General features: G+C 34.0%; 1 protein-coding gene across 1 annotated transcript in view; it reads left to right on the forward strand.

Annotated features, from left to right (window-relative positions):
- The first annotated feature begins 1,359 nt into the window (after positions 1–1,359).
- The window catches only part of LOC142983669 (uncharacterized), a 119,639-nt gene continuing 98,990 nt past the window's right edge, over positions 1,360–22,008 (forward strand). The window contains exon 1 of the mRNA XM_076130655.1: positions 1,360–1,507. The gene's annotated coding sequence lies outside the window, so the exon portion shown is untranslated. The remainder of the gene's footprint in view (positions 1,508–22,008) is intronic.

Consider the following 22,008-nt stretch of genomic DNA (forward strand, 5'->3'; position numbering starts at 1 on the left):
ATACAGAACTTAATAACTAGTCAGTACATTTATGTGCAACTAAGGGCTACAGCTCAGTATACGCTGTGCTAGGCACAGCACTGATTTTCAGCTGCCCCTAAATAAATGTATCATTTAACCTATATTTTTGTAACGAAATACAGGAATAAATAATAAGTACATCAAAACGTACTTATTATTTATTCTTGTGTGTATATATTCAGGCCTAAATCAAATTATAAGGTCCTACTGGATATTATAAATGCGAAAGTTAATAGAAAGTTTATATGAGAAAATTTATTACACTTTCACTAAAAAAACTGAAAGGATTTTAACGAAATTTTATACACAAATAGCTTATAACTGAGTTAACACCTAAACACCTTATATTTATGCCTTAGGTTAAGACCTATTCACGCAGACCATGTCGCGGACGGAAGCTAGTTAACGTTAATTTTAAATGAACTATGTATTTTAAAGCGGATTTTCATTGTTTGATCTCAAGATAACTGAACAAAGTAACCAGCATAATTAGGAAAAAACATACTTCCATTCTCTTTTCACTTCTAATTTTATTCTCCTTCCTTACATTTATTTAAACAACGAGGTTTTCCTTAACTACATTTCCTTAGTAAAATGAACTAACAGAGGAATATACTAATTTACTTTATTTTTATAAAAAATTCTACTTTTCTTAGAACCCTAATTGGCAATTTCAGACCTCAAAAATGTATCTAGGAAACTCTTTGGAAGTTTTAGCCAGTTTTAGGCTAAAGTTTTTTTCAAATAGCTCTTAATTTTTGACTTTACTTAAGGTAGGCAGAGTTTTAAATTGCAAAAAGTTAATCCCGCTTATTTTCGTTTAACCGTCAACCATTAAATAAAACTCAACCACTTCGCTCAAGAGTTTTGCAAAAAAATTAGTGTAAGTTACTGATCAAATTTTATTTTATTAAGTTCGTCTTAATAATTGTTAATTTATCTTACATCTATAATAGAGTCACTGACTTACTACTTCTACCCATTAAAAATACACAACCAATAAAACAAAAGCAAACTTTTCCCATTACGAAATAGTGATCTACCATCTCTTTTCCCCTCAGTTAATTAAAGCGAGACGATAACGTCGAATATTTGACACCGTAACGTAAGTATACAGACAAGACAATCCCGACCAATTGTTTACACACTATCGTAAATTGAAATTCAATTACCGTAACCCGCAAAGGGCTCGACCAGTTTAGAAAGACCTACCTCGCCCCTCGCTGCTCTAACGTCAGAAGGCACTGCAGGCGTGCATAGAAAAGCGTTAAGGGTCTAGCTTAATTGGGCGTTTCGCCTCCGTTTCAGTTTCGCGTCTCTCTTGACAGCGTTCGGACGTCTGAGGGCTGTATATGAGAAATAATACATTATATAGTATATAAAACATCGAATATATTACAAGTACATTGTATGTATATTGTGTTACAACCAGTTAAGTGTTAAGAACTTTCGTGGTTCGTGTATAACAAAGTTTGATAACTTTGAGGTAAGTTTTCAAGTTATGTAAACTTTTTTTGGGCTATTTTAGAATTAAATTATGGAACTTCTTGTGGTCAATGCGGTTGGCTGTTAATGTATAATAGGATTAAATATAATTAAAGACCACCAATTAGGGTGTTTAATTTTTTTAAATTTACATAGGTCTTTTTTCCTTAAGATCGGCGCAGGTTAAGTTTTAAAGCAATGTGGAATATTTGAACAGGGTATTGCATTTATTAAGATTTTTATTTATTAAAAAAAAACATTAGATAGCGTTGTTTAAAGGGTTTCGTAATTTAATTATATTTCTGACTCAATTTTTTTCACATTGAAATATTTCTGATTTTTGTGCAATTGTTTATTTAATTTTACATTTTTTAAATTGAAAATTATAAAATAAAATTTGTATTTACATTGAAAGTGCTAAATATAAAAAAAATGCAAAATGAAAATTAAATATGTAATTAACTAATACTAATCATTTAATATATTTTTAATAATGATATTGGCTTATTTATTTCATTGACATAGGATTTTTTAAATCTACACACTTTTTTCATTTTCCTATTTAAGATTCTTAATTAGACGCATTTAATTTTTCATCTTGTAAAATATATCTAGGTATATCACTAAGTTAAACTTATCTTTAAACCTTATACTTCTTAGTATATCTTTATAGATCGTACGAGAGTAAATTGTCAGAGTAAGCAAAAAGAAAGTAACACGTAATAAAAATATTTTATAAAAGATCAACTTAACATAAAAAACAAAGTACTATTTAGAGAATAAACAAGAGACATTAAATATTGAACAATAATATTATCACAAATACAAATTGTATCTCGAATCAAAATTATAATTAAACAGGACTTATCTGTTTCCATTTGACCCAGAGAATAATTTATTACATTGCAAGATAATACCGTAGTATAGACCGGATAAATATAATACGCGACAAATTAGTAGCTAAAAATAAAACTTTTATCGTTTTTCACTCGTTTGTAAACACAAAACGATAAAAGAACATTTATAATTTGTTTTTGGTATCATAAATATAAACTTTTATGCAAAACACTGTACTATCTTATATGGAGCTTAATTCAAGTTATCTCCTAAGTAATCATAATTTCTACCTTGTAACACTTTCGAGCATATTATTATAATTTTATGAAATCGATAACTTAGTCAACCAAGAATATAAAGATACCTATTAATTAAAGTACAGAGATTTCAACGACATAATTATGATCCTATATATCTATCGGATGGTTATTGGTCAACCTAGTGTCAAAGTTGTTCAAGCTAGCCGAAAGGCCTTTGACATGGCTTAACGACGGTTATCTTAATTGACAATAACCGGGGCCGACTTTTACGTGCTCTTCGAAGCACGGAGACGCTCAGTTCTAATACCACTATGCGGTCACCCTACTATAGAATGGCCGCTTCAACGGTTGCTTAACCCACAGATTGCCTTCTGAAAATGCGCGTAAAACCATAACCCTTCCACGCAGTCGGGTAAAAAACTGTAAACTCTGCACAACGGGTCGTAAAAATGAACAACAAAATAGCTATCAAAACAACTTCATAATTCGCAAATTAATTCCTTAGGGCACAACCCATAACACGAACCGTTGAATTTAAAATAAGTCACAAACATAAAATTGTCGAGTTCCTAAATCTTATCAAAGTTAAAAACTGATTAAAAATGTATGAAGAGGTGAAAAGGTCTCGTAGACCTCTTTTCAGGCGACACTGAAATATTCAGCTTTGGCTCAGATAGCCCATGATGTACTGTTCCACTTTCTTTCTCGGAAATTGAAAAATTGCTTGGATACGTCAACTGACTTTGTTTTTGATTATTTGGATAAGATTTGAAATAGTAGATAGTTGTGTCTTCAACGCCGAAGAGGAATAAATGTACTGAATAGATAAAAGATCTTGCCTTATTATAAATTTAACCCATTACTGTCCCACTGCTGGGCAAGGGTCTCCTCCCGTAATGAGGGAGGGGTTAGGCCTTGAGTCCACCACGCTGGCCAAATGCGGGTTGGGGACTTTGCATGCCCTCAATAAATGTATTTAACAAATTTTAGGCATGTAAGGTTTCCTCAGGATGTTTTCCTTCACCGTTGGAGCATGTGATAATTATTTCTAATACACACATGACTTCGAAAAGTCATTGGTGTGTTGTCTCGGGTTTGAACCTGCGACCACTTGCCTTATTAGCTTGCAATATTATAAGACTACAATGAAAAAATCGCGCTGCGCTCAGTTGATAGTCGAATACTTTAAAACCATCGCTATCTATGTTATATTTATGTTGCTTTTTAATTTCATGATGAATCCACAGTATAAATAACTAGCTGACCCGCGCAACTTCGCTTGCGTCACATAAGAGAGAATGGTTGAAGTTTTCCCCCTATTTTGTAACATTTTTTACTGGTACTCTGCTCCTATTGGTCGTAGCGTGATGATAATATATAGCCTATAAGCTTCCTTCATAAATGGGCTATCTAACACTGAAAGAATTTTTCAAATCGGACCAGTAGTTCCTGAGATTAGCGCGTTCAAACAAACAAACAAACAAACAAACTCTTCAGCTTTATAATATTTGTATTGTATAGATATATTAAAAAAAAAACATGTCCCAATCACTTCTTGGGTGTATTATGGTCAGGATATGTGTGTTTTATTAGCCTTAACACATTTGGAGTCCTTGCAATACTGGATATTGTTATTCAGTATGATATTTATTTATGTAATGTTAATTTTAAAAACTCTAACTCTATCCAGAAATGTAGGTATGATTTCGTTTTGTAATAAATTCTCTAAGTGCATTTTAGGTATATTATCCACTCTACCGGCAAGGAAAAACATTAAGTTAAATCCACACTGGTGAAAGCTCTCCACAATGTGCCTAATGGTGCATGAAGTTTGCTAACTCACACTGCAGCAGATTGCCTGATTGAGGATCTATTTCTTTTTAACTAAGTTAGAATGTAGTGGAGAGGAAGATTCCAAAAATATCTCAGAACTTTACGACTTTAATTTTGCTTCTGTCGTAATTTTTTGATAGTTGCCAGTTATTTGTATATTTTAAAAAGAGGCGCTCAATTCAAGTATCAAAAACACATTTTTTTGTATGTTATATGGTCCATTTAGTGTCAATATCAATGTTACAAACTTTAACGACCGATCTTAATCGACTACAAAGAGCACCAACTTTCTACGCAACTACAAAATATATCACCAATACATGCCTTACTCGTAAATTTTACTTACTAATTTTACTTACCAAAAATTGTAATTAGCTAAATTTTATTAGACTGCCTCCGTGGCGCAGTGGTCACCACGCCGCCAACAATTGCGTCGGGAGGTTGTGGGTTCGATTTCCACACGATTGTTTCGAGTCTGGTTGTACTTTGTGTCCGTTGTTTGTATGTTTGTAAAAGTCCCCGCGACACAAGAGAGTTGTGTTTTAAAATCAAAAATACTAATTATAAAGAAATCTTAAAATTTAATATTGTCCTTATATCCTTGAAACTTTATATTAACAACTAACACTTCTACAAATCAAGTGCCGCAACTTGAGCATAAATTCCTTGTAACTTCGAACTGCACTTGTAAGTCCTCCGACGGTTTGTTAACTAATTAATTAGCCCTTTTGTCATAGGGCTGTTCCTAGCAAATTAATGATGCAATGTTGCCACACTGACCTATATTATGAGTAGTCAAAGATTATGTCGCTTTTTTATATTACCTCCTCCCGACGCAATAGTACCGGCGTGGTGGGCTCAACCACTGCGCCAATGAGGCAGTCGCTTCGGAAAACTTTTCCTAATAGAGGGTTAGCCTGTGGCCATATACCGGGCACGTTACCAATCTCCGGGCTTCTAAAGACAATATAAAGAAAAAACTTTCATTCAGGGAATCGAGCTCGAGACCTCGTAAACAGTATACCGCCAAAACCAGGCTTTTTCCGTTGAGTCAAATACCACCAGCTTAGCCTTTCTTCCAAGCTATGTAGTGTATGGAGTCGGCTTCCAGTCTCACCGGATGCAGCTGAATATCAGTGTTTTACATGGAGCGACTGCCTATCTGACCTCCGCAACCCAGTTACCTGGGATAACACGATACCCTTCGGTAAGACTGGTTGTCAGACTTTCAAGCTTCTGACTACTGTTAACGACTGTCAAAGATCTTCGAAAAATGACAGCCGGGACACACAATTTAACGTGCCTTCCGAAACACGGAGGAACTCGATATGTATAAGATGGTCACCCATCCACAAATTAACCTCGGCAAGCATGGCTTAACCTCACAGATCGATCCGCGCGGCTGTTCTTAACCAAGCCACGACCTCCGTTGAGTCAAATATTATATTTAATTAAATAATTCCTTACAAAATTGGAAGAATTTTTTTTTGAGGGTGGTTGTAATTTGTACGCAATTACTTATAGCGGATTTCGGTAAATTAAAATCACTTTACCGGTAATTTACCTTACGGGTTAAAGGTCAACTTTATTATATTTAGATTTCCGACACTTTTTTAAGACATCTAAAGGTAGGTAAGGTCATGGGCTACACAATACTAGTCCGATCCTTTATAACTGTCAGCAAAACCGAAATAAAACATGTGAGTTGCAAGGTTTTCAATTTTGGTAAGATGATGTTGATGAAAAAACAATGTACAGCATATGTCTACAGAGTTCAAGCCAAAACCTTATCTGTGATGTTCCCAAGCACAGTTCATTTTTTTATATTTTTTAGAACCAAATTGTTTCATTTCTTTTCGCAGATTAATTATTCCGTCCACCTGCTTCGAAAAACAGGAAAACGTTAGAAAAATTGAGAAACGATCCCAATCCATTAGTGACTTTGTTATTGAGAAGTTGTTATTAATTTAAATTTTTAAGACAGGATAAAAATAAAATATTTTTAAAGGAAAAAGCTCAATCTTACTCGTTATAAGATTGCTAAAAACACCCATTTCTAACCAGTAAGCGATATAATTGAATTCAATTAATGAAAGAAATTTGAACTCATTGCCTGAAGAACAAAATTTCATGCTAATATATTTAATGCAAAAGTTTGGATATTTATTACTCAAATAAAACGAAACTACTGAACGATTAACACAGGATATTTTTATTCCCGGAAACTTTCTACGACAAAAGCTAATATCAAGCCCGAATAATTGGCATTTCCTTGCTGCGCAAACCTATTGTGCAAATCACATTTGCACAGTACAAAATTGCGCAAGTGATACTTTATGTTACTCGTTGCGCAAGTCAAACTAGTGCGTCTCAAAGTATAGAACAATAAACATTCTAAATCGATAATCTCAAATACCACTAATTAGTTTATAAATAGATAAACCGGGGCAAAGATTGTTGATCGTCTAAACATCAAAGACATTATCAGGTAGGTACAAGACAAAGACACGCACTTTAGCCATATTAAACATTCACGACTGGCATTTGTCTCTTCGAATCATTTATGAAGCGAACTATTTCACGCACTATTGTTTGCGAAAGGTGTTACTGAAAGATTTTTGTCTGTCTACAATAGTTAAACTATTCAGTGGTGATTGAAATAGATGACTAAGGAGGTAGACTTCTTTTGTCGTGCATTTTTTATAGTATGGTTAGTGGTCAACTTAGTGTCAAAGTTGTTAAGGCGTCCGAAGGCCTCTGACGTGGTTTAATGACTGTTAACTAAGTATGAAACAAACAACTACTAACAAATATATCTAATTATTCGCATTTTGCTATTAGCGGACAGTAGGGTGCGACTTAAAACTACAACTTTAAATGTATTATGAAATTATCGCTGCTATAATATTTTTGAAAAATCACCCTATTGCATACAACGCGGGCATAGCCATGAGCAGACGCCAGTAAACTATTCCCATACCCGAAGAGATTTAGTATAAGCTCTGTTCATACAACAACAGCTGAAATCAAAGCAATCAATCTAGCAAATCCCTTATAAATTGACATAAGGTATACAATATGACAGGCTTGTTTCCTTAGAGATATTATATCTACTGTTCGATGAATATTATATTATTGGAAGGTTTAGTTTTCATTGATTATATAAACCGTAGATTTACTATTCATATTTTTTGGTATTTAGCAGATACTATGTCCTACTTAGTACGCCTGTCTATAAAATCTGAAACATCGATATTAGTATTTACTACATGAGAACAATTAGTGTATCTATTGCTTTAGTATAAAAACACATTTAAGACTTTTAATGGTGATTCTACAGTCTCAATGTTAGATAAGCTCGGGGTCCTAGTGTGTTTAAGACAAACACGTTCTGGAATAATTATTGTTTTTTTTATTTTCTACACGAGCTGATAACTCTACACTAAAATGGCATAATTAAAAAATATACTAAAAGTATTTTGAATTAGTTGTTTAAAGATAAATCTAATTATATTGCCTGATCACATTGTCAGAAACCAATCCCAGATGATAATTGTTTCAGCGCAGCTTAACGTCAGAATCTTGGTTGCATTAATCAGCCATGACCTAGGTTCTGATTAGTTTGTTACAACTAAATCATGTTCGCATTACTAAACCATTAGTGTCCGGTAACGCAATTCTCTATATTTGGATCTATGGGGTTTTAGGAGTTTGACATTTAAAATGTACTGCCAAAATAGTTTCTACGACGCTCGCTGGAGGCGCTGATCAGCTTTTACATACATTTTTTTCGTAAGCTGGCCCGTTGTCTCGAAAGAAAAAGAGAATCCGGGTTCTGTAGCGAAATCCTATTCTAGTCACTGGACTATGATACTATGGTAGCGACTATCAAGACGCAAGTGTCTGAAACTGAATTGTCTAGAGCAAAACTGTATGACTTATAATTTTGATGATCTAGAAGTGGACCCTAAATAAGCGATTTTGCCTTGAGCTCATTCCAAACGATACAATTCACATTATCAAAATGTTGCTTTTTTTTGCTTAAGACAGATATTTCGATCTTTGAATTCGGGTTTATATCGGGTTTATAAATATTTGAGGTCAACCTTGAACTAAATATTTCAAAGTGTACTAACACTTAATACCCTTAACAACATGTCATTAGTCAAAACAGTTTTTGTTACCCTATCGAAAATTTATTAATGTTACGTTTCACTGGGTTCTAGCTTTGTCATTTTCTTTGACGTGACAAAAATAAATTAAGTTAACAAAAATAAAAAAACAAAAATGAATTAAAAAAGTAACTGATCCTGGATCAAATCCAAGGTTAAACAAGGTTCGATAGTTTAGATGAACAGACAAACAGACATCTGCAATCCGCATTTATAATATTAGTAAAATTATGATAAACGCAAAAGAAACGTATAATGTACCAGATATAATCATTTATCTTATTGATATTATATTCGATATTGATAAATAACTTTGCGGGTAACGCATAACACAACTTTTGTTTCAGTTTCACTTTGTTTTGCTATTTATTTTAGCTTTGGTTAGACAGTTACGCAAGTTTTCTAATAACCTTTTAGTGAAAGTGGATAGGAATAAAATATGTATCGTGTATGTTACTGAAAAAGTAAGTTTTGTTTGTTCTAGGTCAAGTTTTCTGACTTGAATAGACAACTTTTGATAGCATATTAGACTAAAAGTTGCGGGCATTCCAAAGGACCATGCAATAACATCTGGTGGCAAACCAAAATTTGTTTTGAAAAAACTGTTCCTCTAATAAATTAATGTAGCATAAATCATTTATTTACTTCGCTAATATTTAAGTTTAGTTTGCAACATTTTACTTGAAATTGCTTGACGTTTCGGCGTAGGTTACAACTGGCAGTCGCAAAATGAATACTATATTTTTTGGAGTCTTAAAAACAATTAACTCCTTGACTGAGCATAAGTTCTGTGATGAGGTGGACTTGAAACTATTGCACTTGACTAAAATCACTTCCAGTGGCTGTTTACTGGCAAAGCGTCTACTTACTACTTAAGCTGCTTTGGGAGACGCTAGTGCATATACATTCGGTCTCTAAGTAGTTAAGAACAGCATCTTATATGTCGTGGAGAATATCAGTACTGTACAGGCTATGTTTAGTTGTCGTTCTAGAACATAGCGCTATTGATAAGCTATTTTTTATCAACATTTGTTATAATCGAAGCTGTACCAAAATGCAGATATTTTTCGCCGACTTATGTTGGATCAAAGTAGCGCATACTAAAGACACGTAACTGACCTCCTGGGATACTTAGCACAACTCAGGAATTGATCCAGGAGCTTCTTGATTTACAAACATCTGGACTCTACACGGTAGTAATAGAGAATGTTCGTCCCACAAACCATGTCCATGAAAATTCTTTCCCGAATGAACTCTGCGAATGTTATCCGTTAAACAAACTCGACACATAGCTTGCTTGTTTTGTTCAGCTAGAATTAAAAAATAGGGAACAAAGCAAGACATTGATTGGATATACTCCGACCGGCTAGTTGTTTTACGGCTAGGGCTTTGTGTCAGAGTTATTCAAGCTGCACGAAGGATTTGTCTGTTTGATCTGGCTTTGTATTTGAAATACAATTTTTCATACTAACCGGCATCGAAGTTTTGTCCTGTTGAAATTGGTTTAGAGTAGATATTGGAGTGGTTTTCAGTTAGACTTGTTTTCATTACTCTGTAAGAGTGCATTTTTTAACCAGAACGAGAGCAGAGAGAGAATTCTATAGTGAGCAACGTAAATTTAGGTGTTTACTAAGCATGGATGTTTTGATGCGTGGTTAGATTAGAGAGTGACGGAATAAGCAGAGAAGAAACGCAACGTCCTGTTGTTATTACTAAAGATTGCTATCCAATTGATACTAAACGTACGAGAGAAAACGCTCACTTTGCAATGGTGTTGATAGTCGTATTTCTTATTTTATTTTATATAACTTTAATGTCAAGTATTTTGCCACAATTTTATGTAAAAATGAGTTTATTTTTACTTTAACTGGTAATGAAAATGAAAATTTAAACAAACTTTTGATGTTTCTTAAAAATACTTTGATCGTAAATAAATTTATTAAAATGTTATGATAGTAATAAAACAAATAATTTATTCTGTTTTACGAGGTCGAGGTAATTTTGACAAACAATGTAAAATATTACGGTTATCCAGAGAGTCGAAAATTCTTCTTCTCAGTACATTTTTGTTTGTTTTCTAATCATAATAAGTTGTCAAACTAGAGTTGATGGTTTTTTGGCGGGCTTAGGTTTTTTATATGGATAAGCAACTGTGTTATTTAATAGAACAAACTGGCTGACTTTTATCGTTGTTGAGTTTCTTTGTACTAATATTACAAATGTATGGTTTCGAAAAAGTAGAACGATTTTCTACAGTCGCCACTCTCTAAGATAGGGTGATATTAAATATGTACTTAAAAATAGTTTCCACGACACCCGATAGGGGCGGGGTGGTCGATAGAAAATCGCACTATTAGGTTAATTATATAGTATTATTTAACCCCGTGATTTTTTTCCCCGCCGACGAAGTCACGAGCAAAAGCTTTTAAGCCATAAACTTAATTGATGCGGTAATAAATTCGTGTTAAAATATAAAGTAAATAATTATAATATCAACTTAAATTTTAATATCGCATAATTACATTTTATTACTGTGAAAAGGTCATGATAAAATGTATGGGGTTGATAAATTATGTTGTAGGAATTTAACAATTTGTTGAATTGAGCCATTTTAATCTTCACGTATGCTTTCATTATATCTAAGATGGTATACTCGTAATTGTATGTAATACTTACGTAACAAATATCAAGATTGTAGTTGATGATAATAGTTGATGGGTCAAGAAGATACATTATTCATTCTATGTGATATTTTTATAATATTGATTGTTATTTGCATAGTTCATATGGTTAAGGTGAACCTCATGAAGAAAAATATAAATATGGTCTACAATAGTCTACATTCTACATTAATTATGTGTTTAAGCCATATCGTAGGAATTGTATCTGTCAAAGTATTTTACACGTAAAAACTGTATCGACATCTATATATATAAAAGAAAGTCGTGTTAGTTACACCACTTATAACTCAAGAACGGCAGAACAGATTTGGCTGAAAATTGATAAGGAGGTAGCTTAGAGCCAGGAGATGGACATAGGGTACTTTTTATCCCACAAATAATAAATAAAAATAATAAAAAAATGATATCAAATTTGTATAATTTTTCCCATACAAACGTTTTATAAATAAAATGGAGAGTCAATTTGTAATTTATTACTGCTGCATAAAGTTCAAATTCGCGTGCGTGTTGGAGAATATAATATCGCGTTCTGAAACTCAACAAAAGTGAAAGTGAACGCGACAAAATTGCATAGTCTCAAAATACATAGTACATAAATAGTGGTCGGCTTTGAGAAACTCAGTTTTAGCTAACTTCAGTTGTTAATCTGTCCGATTATTTTTTAATAAGACTATATAGAAATCGAAAGATAAATCTTAAGTTTTGTCATAAATTAAATTATAAATTTCTGAACGCAATCATAATATTTGACATTAGATTTGACAACCAACTAATATGTCAATCCATCCTGTCGCATTTCAGAGCACGGAAAAAAGTATTATTACGATATTATATCTATCTCTGTGGCTACGTGCGCGAGAACTTAAAATTGAAGTCGATAAAGTACATATGTAAATATGTTAGTAAAGGTAGTGATAAGGCTGTCTTCGGTGTAACCAATGCAAATGATGAAATATCACAGTACCAGATGGGTCGCTATGTAAATAGCAATGAAGCAATTTGGCGTATCTTTTCATTTGCGATCCATGAAAGACACACAACAGTAGTCCATTTGGCAGTCCATTTAGAAAATGGTCAACGAGTTTATTTTAATGAATCTAACGCGGCAGGCAGAGCGGCACCTCCACCGCCGACAACATTAACAAGTTTCTTCACAGTCTGTCCAACTGATGATTTTGCTCGCACTTTGCTGACATGCCACGCTATTACACATGGAACGCATCATCAAAATCGTTTTAGCGTCGAAAACAAGGAACACCAGTTGAAGGACATCCAAATGTATTTGCTTCAGATGCTCTGGGTCGCATCTACACAGTACATCCAAATAACGATGAATGTTCGACATCGTTTAAACAACTGAGAACAGTTGATGGACAGCTGTGTGCGACTTACCGTGAGGCATGTCAACTATTACATTTACTTGAGAACGATTCGCACTAGGATGATACGCTCAAGGATTCCGTAATATCTTCGTCGCCGCATCAAATTCGTACATTGTTTGCGATTATCATATCGACATGTTTCCCCTCGAATCCGAAAGATTTGTGGGTTAAGTATAGAGATAACATGTCTGAGGATGTTTTGCATCGTGTGCGCCGTCAAATTTTGAATCCTACAATACAAATGAATGAAGAAATTTACAATGACACATTGATCATGATAGAAGATATGTGTTTATTGATGGCAAATAAAGTATTGTCGTGTTTGGGAATGACAGCACCCAATCGTCATATGCACGATGCATTAAACCACGAGTTGCAAAGAGAACATCAGTACGACATTGAAGCGTTGGCCGAAATAGTTCGTACAAATGTTCCACAATTAAATCAACAACAAAGAATTGCGTCCGACACTTTGATAGAAACTGTGAGCAATGGATCTGGTGGAATTTATTTTCTTGATGCTCCCGGAGGAACCGGAAAAACGGTTTTAATTTCATTGCTCTTGGCGAGGATCAGATCGCGAAATGATGTTGCTCTAACGTTGGCTTCAACTGGAATAGCTGCAACTCTGCTAGAAGGCGGGCGAACTGCACATTCTGCCTTGAAATTACCACTAAACATGCAAATAACCGAAACACCAATTTGCAATATTGCCAAAAATAGCGCAATGGCCAAGATCCTACAGGTATGCAAATTGATTGTTTGGGATGAATGCACAATGGCCCATAAGAGGTCACTAGAGGCACTGGACAGAACGTTGAAAGATCTTCGTGACAACCCAAATATTTTTGGTGGGGCCATGATTCTGTTGTCAGGTGATTTTCGTCAGACTCTTCCAGTTATTCCCCGATCAACTGTTGTTGATGAACTAAATGTATGCCTAAAATCATCAAATTTGCGGCAGTACGTAAAGACACTCCACTTAACAACTAACATGCGAGTATTTTTGCAACAAGATGAAACTGCAAATGTGTTTATAAAATAAAGTTGCAGTGGACACCTCGACCGGATTCATCAAATTACCTACAGATTTGTGTCACATCACAGACTCAAAAGTGGAGCTTATTCAGCGAGTTTTCCCAGATATAGCGCAAAAGTTCAATAACCATAATTGGCTGGGTGAAAAATATGTCGAGGATCTTAATGCGACCATTCAAAATTTTCTTCCGGGACAGTTGGTTTCCTTCAAATCAGTCGACACCGTAATGAACCAGGATGACGTAATCAACTATCCCACTGAGTTCTTAAATTCACTGGAATTGCCTGGATTACCACCTCACAATTTGCAGTTAAAAGTAGGATCAGTTGTCATCATGCTGCGTAACATTAATCAACCTCGACTATGCAATGGAACAAGACTGGCTGTGAAAAGACTGATGAATAACGTCATTGAGGCGACAATCATAAAAGGAAAATACAAAGGAGAGGATGTCTTGATCCCGCGGATACCGATGATTCCAACGGACTTACCATTCGATTTAAACGCTTACAATTTCCAGTACGTCTGGCCTTTGCGATGACCATAAATAAATCGCAAGGACAGTCATTGGAAGTTTGTGGAATCAACTTGGAGTTTCCCTGTTTCGCGCATGGACAATTATACGTCGCGTGTTCGCGCGTCGGAAAACCGTCTTCTTTGTTTATTTACGCACCACAAAATAAAACAAATAATATTGTTTATGAGAAAGCTTTAAATTAATAAACAGACTGTATTTTAACTGTGTGTGTCTGTGAATATCATATTTAAACCTTATAAATAGCCAGTATTTCAGGAAAACTCTGTTTTCTAAGTAAGCAACATGATGTATCGAAAATAATAATACTACTTCATGCTTTATTCGATAAATGCATTTTAATTAAATACAGATTCGATTTGTTTGTTTTAAAATCATTTTATACAAAAGATTTATTTATTTATTTATTAAGATCGATGAGGCAGTACGAAGTCTGCCGGGTCAGCTAGTTGAATATAAATTATTCATCATTTCCTCTTTTATACGAAAGTCAAAATATCAAAGTACTGGCCAAAAACCACATCCTAAGCTACGAAACTAACTCCTAACACAAAAAAAGTTCTGCACCATTCCCAAATCAAATACTCGTACACTTCTTTGACACGCTAGCCATAGGGTGTTCTTTAAATATTCACACGACCAGACCGCCGGCAGCATGATTTAGACCGGCGTGATTGCGTCAACTGTGGCCTGAGGCGTGCGAATGCTACCTCTTTCATGCCTCTACGAAATAGATTTTTGTTTGAGAATTTTTGTTGGTTTCTTTTTGGTTAGTTTTGGGGTTGTAGGTGTGGGATGTTATTTGGAATTAAAACTGTATGATAAGTTGTGGAGTAGATTGAAAGTTAGAATTTCGTTTTAATGCGTTGTACTGGGCTGATATTGTCATTTTTTTCTTTGTGGATGGAATTTGCGATGCGTACAATTTATTCAATATAGTTCAGCTTACTATTTATAATGCAATGTTAGTTTCATGTAATAAGGGGTTGAGCCTAATACCTAAATAGACTTAGCATGTTTGTACTAACTCCGAGCTACTATGGCTATAGTCTTATACATAAAAAAATAGGTTGCTGCAACTAGGGATCGAACCTGAGACCCTTTAATCAGTCGTATTCACTATCACTCACATAGAGGTAGTCTACATAACTAAATTGTAGATCTTAAACCCGATATTTCTAGTATTTCGAACCTATTAGTTTCCTCTTCCTAGTCGCCCCTAATGTAATTACGTAGCCAGAGGTCCAGTAATTGGAGATTTTTTGCTACAACTATTCACAATTACGGGTCGCCTCTTGAACTTGTAAATGTAGGCTTGACCCCTATCACGAGCAGACTTAGGACCTTTTAGGAACATATTTATATCTTCTTACCCTTGAAATAGGTGAGTTTCTTGTTTTAGAAAAAAGAGAAAGAACTTAAGACAAAAAATCTATTTTTTTTGCTATTTGTTTTTTCTATCTTCGAAAGAGCGCCTCTAATGTATTTACAGGATATAAGTTTTGCTAGCGATGATGATCCCTTTAAAGATTAACATTATTGACGTACCATAATGTTAGCCTGCTACACACACACACATTTTTCTCAAAAGTGCCATGACTTCAATTAGACGCGTTAATTTGATCGAGATAATTTATTAACAATAGGCACCTTCAAGTTGTGGTTTTGCGGTCCACATACTTTTAATACTATTAAGAATACACGCGACCGAAGGCACCAGTGAAAGTCATATTTCTCTCTTAAATTATAAATGCCAAAGTTTGAATGTGATGTTTAACAAACTTAGTTAAACAGATTGTTTATAATCTAGAGTAAAACATGCGGTTCTTTTTACTCTGGAAATCTTTCCCACGCGGACGAAGTAGACGGAAAAAGCTAGTAAAAGAACAAAACCTCTACTCTATCAAATTGATTTCTCAAACATTTTACACGCCATAGTTCCAAAGTGCTTGACCAACTTTACTAGTTCCTGCGAAAATTGTTTAAAACAAAACGGTTTTACTTTTAAAATGCGGTGCGCTTGTGAATTTAGCTTGCACTTCAAAGTTTTTAGTATTTAGGGGACCGTAGTAAAAGGTTTACTAGTCTCTTGGGGTCTTTATTTATTTTGTTTTCGAGTCATCCTATTAAGTCTTAGTATACTTAAGTTTATAAAAGTAATAACATGTTGTGAAAAAGATTTAACCCAGATTTAATAACGTAAATATATATAAAGTTTATAAATAACTAACTAAATGTTTTAATTTGTCAATTTGACGAAACTTGAGTATCTGTCATACCTTAATAATTTAGCTTAACTTTTCTGTTTTATGTTTAGAGCTTGATTTTATGTATAATTTAATTGCAATATCATTAACTTGTACAAAGACAACAATCTTGCAAAAATGGCTTTTGTCTAAGATTTATCTTTTTAAAGACGTCATATTTGTATGCCTTTTTTACGTACGGAACCTCAATCCAGGCTGTATCTTCAGGCATTTTTGCGGCCAGTACAGAATCTTTCTTTAAAGTCGATAGTTCAAACTTGCACTTCTTAATTAAAAATGTTATCGGCGTTCTTTTAATGCGGCAACTTTAAATTAATTTTAGTGGTTCCTCAAGAAGTTATAGGTTTCTTTTTCTTTGCTTTTTATTTATATTTTCTTGGAAGATTCGTAATATCTTAAGTAGAGATGAACTGGTTTTAAGTTAATTTGAAAGATTATACAAGGAGACCATTTCTTTTGCGATTTACAAACTGGAATTACCGATGTGAATTATTTTGAATTATATTTTTTAATTTAAGAATTTTTGGAATAAACTTAAAAGTTTATGTCAAATTAACTCAATATGTTTGTTTTCAGAATAAAATATATTACAACCCTCTTCAGAAAGTCTATTTCTCTGTCAACGATATTTCTTGAGATTTAAGGTAATGACAGCATGCATATACAGGGTGTGGCGTAAATAATGGATAATCCTTTACCAGCGGATGGGCGACCACCCAACTGATCTAAATATCAAAATTTACCTCTGGCACAAGTATCATAGTTTTTGAGATTTTGCCCATTTTGTGTGTTTTTTAAGAAAGCGATTTAAACTCGTTCTTTTTAATGCTGTGATCACAATTTAAGGCTTTTTTTAAATCCGTTTTTTGCAAATAAATCCTGAATAGATGTGCTATTGAATCTAGAACGCGCTTAGTGTGAAAAAATAAAATTAGTCGACCGGCAAAAGTGTTAATAATTTAAGTTCTTTGTAATATTTTGACAATAATCGGTATTAATGCTGCATGTTATACCAATTTAGAATTCTAATAAAATTTAGAAATTATTTATGGCGTGGGCAGTAAAGCCACCATACATTTTTTTTTCACCACAAGTGCTCAAAGTTGCACAAATGTTGTGAAAGATTATAAAATTCAACTTTGAATGCATAATTTAAATAAAAAACAAGTAGTAATAACAAAACAAGATTGTAGATTCAATAGCGCATCTATTCAGGATTTATTTGCAAAAAACGGATTTAAAAAAAGCCTTAAATTGTGATCACAGCATTAAAAAGAACGAGTTTAAATCGCTTTCTTAAAAAACACACAAAATGGGCAAAATCTCAAAAACTATGATACTTGTGCCAGAGGTAAATTTTGATATTTAGATCAGTTGGGTGGTCGCCCATCCGCTGGTAAAGGATTATCCATTATTTACGCCACACCCTGTATACTTCTTAGCATACACACTGGCTGGGTTATTCCACTTAACTCCAAAAAAATGTTCCACTTTAACTCCAAAACAGTTTTAATAAATATTTTATTTAAATATAATTCATTCCACTTTAACTCCAAGAAATCAGCAGAAGTAGAGTCAGCAGTTAAAATATTTAGCCATAATACGGACGACATGGATGCAGGTGGGGCGCGCGAGGGCATTCCTCGCCACCGTGCGTTCTTCCTTGCCGGCGCTCGCGAATGCTGTCTCCCACGACGATGGACGATCTGGCTGCAAACACGACTTCGTTCGTCTACCTAAAATGAATTTGCCCTACTTCAAGGGGGACTATCAGCGCTGGCTCGAATTCCGAGATACATAATAATATATTTTGTTGATTCACAGTAACAGTAGTAGGTATTCAAAAATCTCTTGGCGGCAGCGCATCTTTAGTTATTGAAAGCATAGATTTTAAAGCCGACAAGATGACGTGACCATCTATACTTATAATAAATCTGTAGAGAGGTCAATTCTGTACATGAAATATATTTTTAAATAACTATCAGGGGCTGATTAGTGATCGATAAACGGGTAATTCGAATTTGATTGAGATCATGCATAACTTAAAAACATATGAAATATAAAAACCCGTGATTTATATTACTTTAGCTACGTAAAAAAATCTGATTAGAAGTTGTGATAATACATTTAATATAAGAATATATTTATATTATTATGTTAAAAATCTTATATCTTATACATTAAAACCTGCACTATTTTATATTAACTCAGCTAAGTAAGAAATTTAATTTTTATTCTAATACAACAGCTTAAACCTGTCCTTGACTTTCAATCTTTTCACCAGGATAGTACTTTTGATCCTACGGTGTTTGTTTTTGAGGACGATGGGCTGACTAACCTAATTATAATAACTTAAATCAAAATTACTGTTTTGTGAAAAATTCCAAGACGTTTATTATTTTTGCTGCTGACTCTACAAAAACTCTTTTGGAGTTAAGTGGAATTGATGTAGGGAAATATTTCTAGCTGTAAATTAATTTCTGTTATTGCTTTGGAGTCAAAGTGGAAATAATGTATGGGATGTTAAAGTTTTGAGAACAATGGATTTGGAGTTAAGTGGCATAACCCCACTGGCTATTGACATTATTTTTGAAAGTCATCCGCTTTTAAACCTCACACATGCTTGCCAGTAACAATTCAAGTCTCTTTTTCAATGACGTCATCGTCACGCCAAAATCTTTTTAAAATTTTAAAGCGTTTCTTTACACAGCCGGATGCGGGTGGTGAACGAATTGGACTTTCATTCCACTTGGTCTTGTTTCAAATTCCTGAAAACAGCTAAAACGGAATTAAATCGCTCTCGGCTATACATCAAAGGGATTGTCGTGATTAGTCTCTTTGAATAATAGCTTGATTGCACAATTTATTAGACGCTGACGATGTTAAAAATTATTGCCCACTTTGGTTCATTTTGTTTCTTAGAAATGTGCTTGTCAAGTTATAATGATGTCGATTCGGTTTAAAAACTCAAAAAAAGAGACTAGGGTTTATTTTTTCATGTTGGTCTGTGTCAATTCTTGCATTAATTTGGCGTTCTGCTAGGAACGCCAAATTAATGCAAGAATTGAATTGACAAGGATGGCCTACAAACATGCTTACACAAACTTAGACAGAGCCGGAAGACCTATTTATGGATCACAAAAGTAATCGTTTCATATAGAAATGAAAACAATTCATTAAAATACTATTCTGGTTTACTAACAGAAGCTTATTTTACATTAACTCGCCACAATTTTTCGAAATATTTTTCTTACAGTCAAATTGACCATGCCCTTGCTTCTATCTAGTAATAATATATAACAATGACGTTACTTGTACATGGTCTACGTATAATTTATACATAAATAAACAACAAGATTCTAATACAAAGGTTCTTGTCTATATCCTAGTATTGAAAAGATAGGTTATATACTCAGGACCATGACGTCATAACTCTAGGCATCCCATATTCATACAATATCTCTACTTTTAACAAGGCTTTGATTTGAAAGTAAAAAGAAAAACTTACGAGACAGCAATTCACACACTTAAGTAAGTCGTTAAAGTAGCTTTACAAGAAGATTGTCTGCGAACAACGAGTTTGATATTGCTTTCTCTGTCATTATTTTGCAGAAAAGTGAGACAGATATATGTTTATGACCATTATGTTGGGGTAGGTGGCTTATCTGTTATGTGTGCTATCTGCGTATCAGCAAACTATTATAGTTTTAGAATGATATTAGAAACCTGTTTACTATATGCTATCTAAAAGAATTCAGAAAACTATTACCAGTATGCGTATCACGTATTTCAGTTATCAACTAGTGTACATCACATTGATGGTCACTATTCAGTACATTGCTGCTTTGACAAGACATGTTAATCACTATAATCTAAGTGAGAAAACAATGTACAGCATAATAAAATAGCTTTCAAATAGTTGTCAACTGAAATACGTGAAAGCTTCCCTGAAAGAATAAAACATCTACTACCGGAACCTTAAAAGTAATGTATTTTCGGAGTTCGATTTTTATGAGTGCTGTTTCAAGACTTCAGATTTAAGTACATGTAAAAAAGAAAATCCTAACCTTTTTATACAAAATTCTCATCAGCAGAAAAGGTATAGCTAACTAGAAATTGAGCTATTTATCGTGTGCGTGAAATTGATCAGCGGCCTTAGTATATTATTAGGGAGAAACTATTTTTGTTTATATTTCAAATCAAACCATTCTTAACCCTTTGCCGCCACGGTTGGCTATACTCGACAAATCAGAAAGTGCTCACAACGCTTTCATCGGCAAATGATGACAGAAATACAGCGTCATTAGCACGTTAAGTAACTCTCAAACTACATTGAAGGTATAGGTCAAAAAACTTAATCTAAAATTATTTTTCAATGTTATTTCAAAACTCTTGCTTATTTGGCTAGAACTAGCAGCCCTTACCAAATATCAGTGACGACTAGTGACGAGGACATTCTAATACTGCTATACGTCCCTATACCTACATAGTACGATGCCATTATACGCCAGACCAAACAATCGACCCAAGCATACAATACAAGGTTTGTTCTAAGCCTACGGTCACCAGAAACTTAGTGGCGCGTAAAAGATCGCCAAAGGGTAGTTCCTTTACCCTTTTACCTGCAGTACCCTAGCTTAAGGGCCAATTTCGACCCAAGTTGTACTAAGACTTAATATATTTATTGGTTACATTTGTGAAAATGTTTCGTGAAGGTTTAACTTACAATGGTCGATATTTATTTAGGATTCATATATTAATAATATGAATTTGACTTCCAAGAAGAATTATACAGAATTGTCGAGTTCCAATTCCGGGTTGAATCAAACTATGTATGTAGTTTTTATTGCTAGTATAAATAGTAATATGTTCTAAGTTATGACACTGTAGCAAAATAATGCTCTACATATATGAAACTGGTTCCTAAATCATCGTACATTGAGAACACTCAAATCGTTTGCTTTGAGGCTGACACAAAACTTGTGTGTGACGTATTAAAGAGGCCGTATATTACTCGCACACTTTGTCTCTATGAACGGCTTCTATGCAGTTGCAGTTTCAATGAAATGGCAATATCGGTCAGAAGGAAATTATAAGCTAAGTCCTGTTGCGATATACAGGTGATGACATAGACATATATGTATTTGATGATGATCTATCCGACCGATTTCGGCCATGGCGACCACTTCAACTCCTAATTAAGTCGACGCTGATGCGCACGCAGATGGCTTATATAGCCAATTTCATTAGAAAATTCATGTGTACAGTGCATATGTACTTATTGCATCATAAAACTGTGTACATAAGTTGTTACAATATAATAATAGTTCCAACAGTTACCCGTTTCGGGTGTTGCAATTTTAAGGGTACATTTACTTATACCTTCTTATTATCTATTTTATTAAACTATTTGTCTATTAGGTAGTGTTATAAAAGCACGATGGTTAGAAGAACCGCTAAAGCAGAACGTCCGAACCTCAGCCCGTCCTTAACGAT

Source organism: Anticarsia gemmatalis, chromosome 24 (assembly GCF_050436995.1).
Source record: "Anticarsia gemmatalis isolate Benzon Research Colony breed Stoneville strain chromosome 24, ilAntGemm2 primary, whole genome shotgun sequence".
Taxonomy (NCBI): domain Eukaryota; kingdom Metazoa; phylum Arthropoda; class Insecta; order Lepidoptera; family Erebidae; genus Anticarsia; species Anticarsia gemmatalis.